The following is a 9890-nucleotide window of genomic DNA, read 5'->3' as shown; positions in this document are numbered from 1 at the left end:
TCTCTTGCTACCACTTGGCAGCCCACAGGAATGTGCCCAAGCTGTGGGCTATCTCTGCAAAACTGTAAACTTCTGACTGTAACCATTACCATCTATTCCTTTTTTTTTGGTCTTTCTTAGCCTTGTCTGCAAAGCCTACATGCCCCTAGCCCCCAACACACCTCCAGTTTTGTCCTTCTCAGCCTGACTGATCTCTTTGCCACTGGAAACTGAAGTGCTCTGAGAAGCCCTATAAAGGAAGCATTTCTGGGAGGAGTACCTTAGTTTTTCTTGCTGGGGGTGGGAGACGGGATAAGAGGGGAGATGTCATCTGTACTAAGAAGAGAATGATTATGACACAAATAATAAAAAATGTTGGAATAAAAATGGTGCTGCTAAAAGATACCATAGACAATGAAGCAATACCAATACTGAATATATATGTACCAAGTGATATAGTGACCAGATTCTTTAAGGAGAAGTTAAGTGAGTTATAGGAAGAAATAGACAGCACAAGACATAATCACAAATGACCATAGAAACCTAGTGTCTGATAAACCCAAAGACTCTAGTCTTTGGGATAAGAACCCACTATTTAAAAAAAACTTGGGAAAACTGGAAAAACAGTAGGGCACAAACTAGGTGTAGACCAATATCTCACACCCTACACCAAGGTAAAGTCAAAATGGGTACATGATTTAGACATATAGGGTGACACCATGATCAACTTAGAAGAGCAAGGAATAGTCTACCTGTCAGATCTATGGAGAAGGGAAGAACTCATGACCAAATAAGACATAGAGAGCATTACAAAATGTAAAATAGATCTTTTGATTATATTAAATTAAAAAGCTTTTGCACAAACAAAACCAATGCAACTGAGATTAGAAGGAAAGCAGAAAGCTGGGAAACAAATGTCTCTGGTAAAGGCCTCATTTCTCAAATATATAGAAAACCGATTCAAATTTATAAAAATACAAGCCATTCCCCCATTGATAAATGGTCAAAGGATATGAACAGGTCAGATGAAGAAATCAAAGCTATCTATAGGCCTATGAAGAAGTGCTCTAAATCACTTCTGATTAGAAAAATACAAATTAAAACAACTCTGAGGTACCACCTCACACTTGCCAAATTGCCTAATACAATGAAAAAGAAAAATGATAAATGTTGGAGAAGATGTAATAAGATTGGGAGCCTAATGCACTGTTGGGGGAATTGTGAATTGATCCATCCATTCTGGGGAGCAATTTGGAACCATGCCCAAAGTGCAACCAAGCTATGCACAGCTTTTGTTCTAGCAATACTACTACTAGGTCTGTATCTCAAAGAGATCATAAAAAAGGGGAAAGGACCTATTCATGCAAAAATATTTATAGCAGCCATTTTCATGGTGGCAAAATATTGGCAATTCCCCATCAATTGGGGAATGGCTGAACAAGCTGGTATATGAATGTAATGGAATACTATTGTGCACTAAGAAATGATGAACAGGCACATTTCACAAAAACCTGGAAAGACTTGTACAAACTGATACAAAGTAAAATGAGCACAGCAGGAAAACATTGTACACAATATCAGCAACATTGTGTGATGATCAACTATGAATGACTCAACTCTTTCCAGTAACACAATGATTCAAGACAAGCACAAAGGACTCACAAAGGGAAATGCTATCTACATCCAAATAAAGAACTGATGGACTGAATGCAGATCGAAGAGTACTTTTTTCCAATTGCTTTATTCTTTTTCGTGGTTTCTTTTTCCTTTTGATCTGTTTCTTCTTTCATAACTGTGACTAATATGGAAATAGGTTTTACATGATAGCACATGTATAACCTCTATCAACTTGCCTACCATTTTAGGAAGAGGGGCAGCGAGGGAGGTGTAAAGGAGAGAGGGGGGGAAGAAAAATTTGGAACTCAAAATCTCATAAAAATGAATGCTAAAATTTGTCTTGACATGTAATTGGTAAAATACCATTTTTTTAAAAAAAGAAGTGTATGTGGGAATAAGAAAGTTTTAATAAGCTGAGAAATATATGCCATATTAATTAGGAAAATAGTTCTTAGTTTTTAAAGTTTAAAATTGATGTTATAAAAGGTTAAAGGCATATGTGTGTATACACACACATATATACATATGCATATGTACATACATACATATCATTCTCTTCATACAGCAGACACTCACCCATATCCTCTCACCCTTTCTCTTCTAAACAGGGTAATGGCAATTCTAAACTTGTTTATTATGAACATGGCTTGAAAACAATTTGGTACACAAGTACTATTATCAGTTATGGATTGTGGACTACTGATTTATAATTAATGATTTTATTAGTATTATTGAATATTTGGAAAATAACTGGACAATCTTTGATTACTTGCTGTATCTTGTAGATTTTTCTCCTCACATTAGGATACAAAATTTAAACCCCTTGGTAAACTCTCTCAAGTTTTTTATTTGCTCCATATGCCAGTCATATTAATATTGAGGAATAGAGTAAAACAATGAAACAAGAGGCTACCAAATATTTGTTTCTGTCAAATATTGATTTTCCATGTGAAGACCTTAGTTTTCAGGCTTAGAATCTCTATTCTATGCAATGAGGAAAATGACATTTAAAATTGCTGGAAAAAGACCTCACCAGATACCTCAGTCTACATTCTTTGCTATTAAACACCAGGAGGACCTTCAATTTTGAAAGTATACATCAAAATTTAAGACCTTTTCCCTTGGGAGATGGATAATGCAGCCCCTGCAACTGTGGAGGCCTTAAACCACCTTTAAAAATGCCTTACTGCTTTTCAGTAAGCCTCACATTTGTTCAGGTTCCAGAACTATGTTTTGAAGGAAGAAGGAGAGTCTATGAGGTAAAAGAGAAGAGGGAATACTTTCCAAACATGGGGGATGTTCAGTGAAAATATACAGACGATAGGCCAACTATCTCTTACAGCAGGAACTAAAAGAAGGCCAGTTTGGCTGGATCACAAAGTTCAAATGGTAATGATCTAAAATGAGAATGACTGGATAATTTGAGGGCAGGTAGGTGGTACAGTGGATAGAGCACTGGGCCTGAAGTTAGGAAGACCAGAGTTCAAATCAGGCCTCAGATAATTACTAGCTGTGTGGCCCTAAGCAAGTCACTGATCCTTCGCCTCAGTTTCCTCATCTGTAAAATAAGGTAGAGAAGGAAATGGAAAACTCCTCTAGTGTCTTTGCCAACAAAACCCCAAATGGGGTCATGAAAAGTTGGACAAGACCGAAACAACTGAACACTAACAGATGGTTTGGGTTCAGGTTGTAAAGGGCTTTAAAATTGAAAACAAGAGGCTATTTTTATCTTCAAAGTAACAGCAAGTTACTGGAATTGATTGAGTAGAAGAGTGACAAGGTCAGATCAGTACTTAAGGAAAATCACTTTGGCCAGAAGTATGAAAGATAAATTGGAGTGGGAGAGACTTGAGGCACGAAGACCAAATAGGAGCCCATTACAATAATTTACGCAGAAAGCAATGTTGTTCTTAACTAAGGCGGCAACTGTATGAATAGAGAGGAGTCAATGCAAGAGACGTTATGCTGGTAAAAATGACAAGAAGTCCAGGAAAATGTCAAGATTATTAACTTGAGACATTGACAAGATAGTGGTATCTGGCGGAAATAAGGAAGTTGTTAGGCAATTGGTGATCCAGGAATGAGGTTTGAGAGAGTGAAACTGGGGCTAAATATATAGATCTGACAGTCATTGGCACAGGATTGATAATTAAATTCATGGGAGCTGGTGCGTGTGTGTGTGTGTGTGTGTGTGTGTGTGTGTGTGTAAAAGAGAAGAGAGAGAGAGAGAGAGAGGAGAAAAAGGAAAGATAGTGTAAGACAGAACCTTGGACAACACCAGAAGTATAGATATGAATGAGGAACCCCAAAGGAGACAAAGAATCAATGGTCAGATAAGTAGAGGAAAACCAAGAGAGAATAGTGTCCTAAAATCTCAGAGAGAAAAAAAAAAAGTGTCTATGAGTATATGGAGATCAACAGTGTTGAAAATGGTAGGTTGAGAAAGATGGGTGGAAAAAATAAATATACCACCATCCAATCTTGGCAACTGAAGTCACAAGTAACTTTAGAGTGCATAGTTTCTATTGAGTAATATGACAAGAAGGCAGATTGCAAAGGACTGAGAAGTTAGTGAAAGGCAAAGAAGTGGGGTTGGATTATGCAAACCACTTTTCCTAAGACTTTGGTTAAAAAAAAGAGGACAAATAAAATGAAAGTTGACGGGGTAGTAGGACGTGGTGAAAAATTTTAAGGATGGAGGGGTTTGGACATATTTGAAGGCAGTAGAGATAGAACCAATAGATAAAAAAGAGAAGAATTGGGGAGAAGAGAATATTTGGGATACTTAAGGATAAAATAAAATGATTAGAAAAGCTTTTGTATGGAGTAATATAGCAAAAGAATTTGGGGGGAATAAAAGGGCATTGCTCAAGTGAGGGCCCCATTTGAAGTTGGATAACATTAATTTATAATGTACTGAGTCAGCACAATTGTGTGACTTCCTTCAATAGTGTGTTAGATCAGAGGAAGCAGATGGTGGAAGTAGCACAACACTACAGTTTGTCAAGGGATAAGTGTTGCTAGGACAATGGTATGAAAAAATTGGGATTAGAGGATGGTATAGATTTGGACTATATAAAAATATGGTCAAAAATAGAGAGGGAGGGATGGTAAATAAAGCCATTTGAGTTAATGAGATCATCAAGAGAAAAACCAAGAAAAAAAGACCTAAGATAAAGCCTCTGGAATAAAAATATAAATAGAACTCTGATATATGTGTGGTGATCTGGCAAAGGAGACTGTGAAGGAATAGTCAAGCAGGTAAGAAAATCAGGAGATAGCAGTTTCACAAAAACCAGGGAGGAGAAAGTTTCTAAGAGGAGGGAGTGGTCAACATTTCTATGCTTCATAGAAGTCATGCTGGATAAGAACTGAGAAAAGGCCTTTGAATGTGGCAATTTAGGGATTTGAGGTGACCTAGGAAAATTCAATTTGGATTGAGTTATGGGATCAGAAGCCAGACTGCAAGGGTTTTTTGGAGTTATTGATTCATTTCCTGTTTTTTAAAAATACAATCAATTTCATTTTTAATGATATTATTTGATGTTATTTCCCATGTTCTCCACTTTCTTCTTCTTTTCTTGAAGAATCTAATCAGAATACATAGGCAAAAGGTTTCTGTGTAATCTGCAAGCCTTTTGTCTCAGTTCTTACTCCTGCATCACATTTTCCATCATGAGTTTTGCAGCCATCCCTAGATGGCACCCATTCCTTCCTTTTGTGCTAGATTACGGGTCCCCTGGAATCTCTTCTTGCCCTTGTACCTGGTACAGGGGAAACACTTGCAGAGGACTGCCCAGCACCAAAGAAGGTTCTATACTCCATGAACAAAGCAGAATCACAGAAGCATGAAACATGGAAACATGAGCTGCATAAATCCAGAGCTACCTCTACCCTAAATGTTCTAATGGACAACTTATGCCAGATCTGTGGTAGTACCTTCCAAACTCATATTGGGTTGATCAGTCACAGCTGAACATACTGTACCCTGAAGCCAACATCATGATGTCATTGGTCTTCGAAAAATGGATGAATAACTTCCTGCCCTGGTGCACAGTCTTAGCTCCCTTTCAGTCCCTGGGCACAAGCATGCTCTACACATGGCATTCTAGGAGCACTCTCCTAGCTTGATCCCATTGGCAAACCTCTCTGTCTGTCTCCCTAAACTTTCTTTTTTTGGCAAAAATGACTCATTGTGACTTTTTCTTGGATTTTCCAATCAGAATTCGGTCTGGTGCATTTGTAAGATCTTTGTGGAGGTGGTTTGTTGGGAGAGTTAGGCTTTACCTCTTGTTGCTACTCTGCCATCTTGACTCAAATGAGATTGTTTTTGTAAGACATTTAGCACAGTGACTGGCACAGAGTAGGTACTATATAAATGCTTATTCCTTTTTCTTTCCTCTTTAGGTACTTGAAATCTTTACAACATGATATGCTGTCACAGCCTTTAAGAACCTCAGCTTAGTTTCATGCTAAGATAAAGTATTGTAGTAAGACTTTGTGGAGAAGCCAAATGATTCTTTTGAAAAATATTTATGTCTTAATGTATTTTCATTTATTTCATTAAGTATTTTCCAATTACATGTAAAAAAATTAACATTCTTTTTTTTAAATTTGGGTTTCAAATTTTCTCCAACCATCCTGCCTCCCCCATTTCTTGAGAAGGCAAGTAATATGACGTCAATTATACATATGAAGTCATGCAAAATATATTTCCATATTAGCTGCATTGCAAAGGAGCCAAATTAATCTTAATAATTAATTATAACTAAACATAACTATTACCTCATAAGATGGACAAGTGAACCATAGTAATCTAAATTGAGAATTACCCTTAAATTCTTATTAAGTACGTAATTTTTCTTGTTGTCCTGTCATTCAGTTATGTCTGACTCTTCATGACCCCATGGACCATAGCAGGTCAATATTGTCTGTGCGATTTTCTTGGTAAAGATACTGGGGTGGTTTACCATTTCTTTCTCAAGTGGATTAAGGCAAACAGAGATTAAGTAACTTGCCCAGGGTTATACAGCTAGTAAATATCTGAGATCTAAATTGAACTTTGGGCCAAAACTGAACTCTGGACTTCATGACACAGCACTCTAACCACTGAGCCACCTAGCTGCCTCTAAGTATATGATACTTAGACGTAAAACGGTGTGTACCAACTTCTTAAATAAGTTCTTGTGATAACATTTTACTTTTGCCTATAAACCTCAGAGTATTCTTACTCAATAGGTCAATGACTTGTGGATTTTCGGTTAGAAGTTGATGACATCTTCCTTTTCATTCATTCCATCAGTGTCAAGTTACCAAGCATTTATTAAAGGCCTACTACCTGCCAGGTGCTGTGCCAAGCACTGCCAAGTACTTAGTAACAAGTATTTATTCAGGGTCTTACGATGTTACTAGCACTTCACATGTCTTAGAAAGGAAGCCCTGGTGTACTAGACAATAGAGAGAATGTTTATGCTTTGGTAGAATCATTACCTATTCTTCAGTGAGCTGATATCATGCCAAGCATGGTTCTTTCTTAAAATCCCTGGCTAGATGTTCATGGATTTCTTGAAAGGCCAGAATCACCAAGCCACTGTAAAATCCCAAGCATTTATTTAATGTGTTAGTTCTATTGAATTCACTACTTTCTGTTATCAAATTTGAGAGGGAGATACTAATACTCATCATATAAGAAAAATTGAAAATAGACAGCTTTAACAATAATAGCTAGCATTTACATAATGCTTACTACGTGCCAGGTACTGTGCTAAGCACTTTGCAATGATTTTTTTCCTTTGGTCCTCACAATAACCCTGGGAAGTAAGTGCTATTATATCTTCATTTTACAGATGAGGAAACTGAGGCAAATGGGGTTAAATGACAGGCCGGTCACACAGCTATTAAGTATCTGAGGCCAAATTTGAGCTCAGGTCTTTCTGACTCTAGGTCTGGCACTCTATCCATTCGGTCACCTAGCATAATCATCAGAACAAATGGCATACATTATTTGTTAATACTTCAATAACATCATTTGCTTTTTTTGTATTCAATTGTTTTACTAAAAGCAATTATCAAACTGTATAAATGCAAGTTAACATAATTCCTATGATGGATTTGCTGCTAGAAATATCACACTTCTTGTGGGTCCAAGGAAATCACTAGCTATTTACTGTGAAAACTTTGAGAATGTTCCAACATATTCATTTAAAAAGTTACCTTTTCCTTAGTTTTGATTTAGAAACTTTAGATCACAGCATTATGTTGCATTTCACACAGAGCTATTGACTTAAGCCAAAGGACCGTGAACAATAATTATTTTGCATGACTGAGTCCTGGCACACCATTGTCAGCTAAGTACTTAACAGGAGCACTACTTTCAAAATTTAGAACGGAATTGTCAAACAAGTGAATGCTTATAACAAATACCTTTTTCTCAAGCTATAGTTCTGAACACAAGTTCTAAGATGTGCAATAATGGAATGAATCATTTTGCTCTTACAAAAGCTTCTGATTTGACAGTCTGAAAAACTAAAGTCCATTTCTTTCTAGAATAGATATCTCAGTAGTAGCAATAATGCAATTTCTCAAATAAAGCTGAGGAATGTCACAGGTGTTGGGGACGAAGAGCCAGGCATTAGTTGTATTAAATATCTGTTAGAAGGCTGGTTTTTATGTTGGACAAAGAGTATCTTACTCAAAATTAAAACAAGACTGACTTGATTCAGCTCAGTTGGACATCTGTTCAACCATCCAAGAAAACTTCTTAGTAATTGGCAATTTAAGCTCAATTAAACTCTTCATCCTAGAAATACCATATGTCTAGATCAGAGGTCTCCCATCATTTCCCAAAACCTAGGAACACCACTCTGATTATTATTGAGGCAAACAGGTACAAGGTTTAATAAAAATAAATAGAGAGATAGATAGGATTTTGATGTTTTTTTATACATTCTTCTCAGAGTTAGATCAGGCAGGTTTCCACTGACAAGTATTCAGGTGCAAACCAGCAGTACTGGAATAAATGCTATTATTTCTTATGTTTGAAAAGCAGTGTTGTACCTATTGCCTCATTCGATTCTCACAACAGTTATATGAGATTTCTATGGCAATTTATTATTATCTTTCCTTTTTTGGCAGAAGAAGAAACTGAGGCATGGAGAAATTTTATCAATCCCAACAATCTCAATTAATATCTATCCAAATCTAATCTCTAATTCACATAATAACCCTTCACATATTTGAAAATAGTGATTGTATCTTCCTAACTCCTTCTCAGATTCCTCCCCCAAATTTGCTTATGGTCAGAACTGGGTAGAACTGGCAATAGAACTTGGGTATCCTGACTTCCAGCCCAAAATTCTGTCTATGATACCCCACAAAACACATTGACTTCTTATTGAATAAGAAGTAAGACCCAAATGGGGTCACAAATAGTCAGACACAACTGAAAAATGATTAACAACAGACAAATGGAAGCAAGACGCCAAAGCAATCTGATGGTAGGAAGACAGGTCATATCTCACCCTCCCACTGATAGCCAGTAATGGGGTTTGTCTCCAATAAAACTACTTTTGCTCATCAACACGTACAGGCCCATATTCTCCCAGTGTAATACCACATCCTGCTGCTGTATTCCTCTCTAATTCCCCCTGGATCACCTTGCAGTTAAAGTAGGTATCCCTCAGAGGGCAGGCTTCAAATTCTGGGGAAGTGAATGGTGAGTAAAAGCCTGGCCTCACTTCCCTCTTCTAGTTTTGGATGGGGAAGGATGAGTTGTATAGGATGAACAGGCAAGAATAGGCAGATATTATTAAATTATCCTTAACCCCAAACCTGTTGCTTCCCTGAACTTCCCTAAGTTTGTCCAGGGAACCACAATCCTTCTGATCACTTAGGTTCACTGCCATTGTTTTATCCTTAATTTTTTTCATCCAAATAAGTTGCCAAGTCTTTTCCTTTATCTGCCCAACATCTCCGACATCTATTCTCTTTTTTTCATTCATATAGCCACCACTCTAGTTCAGAACATCATCTTTCACCCAGGCTATTTCAGTGGCCTCTTAAATGATCTTCCTGTACCCAGTCTCTTTCCACTCTAATCCATTCTCCATATAGTCAGTCAACAATCATTTATTGAAGCCTCACTATGCACCAGGCATTGTATTAAATACTGGGAATATAAATATAAGGAGAAAGAAAGTGGGGGGCTGCTCTTAAGGGGCTTACATTCTAAGGGAGAAAACAACACATAAAAGGAAGTTGATATAACTTGGAAAAGAATGAAACAAGACTGGTCT

This window comes from Vombatus ursinus, unplaced genomic scaffold (genome assembly GCF_900497805.2).
Source record: "Vombatus ursinus unplaced genomic scaffold, bare-nosed wombat genome assembly UNPS02014830.1, whole genome shotgun sequence".
NCBI lineage: Eukaryota > Metazoa > Chordata > Mammalia > Diprotodontia > Vombatidae > Vombatus > Vombatus ursinus.
This window is presented reverse-complemented; position numbering follows the sequence as displayed.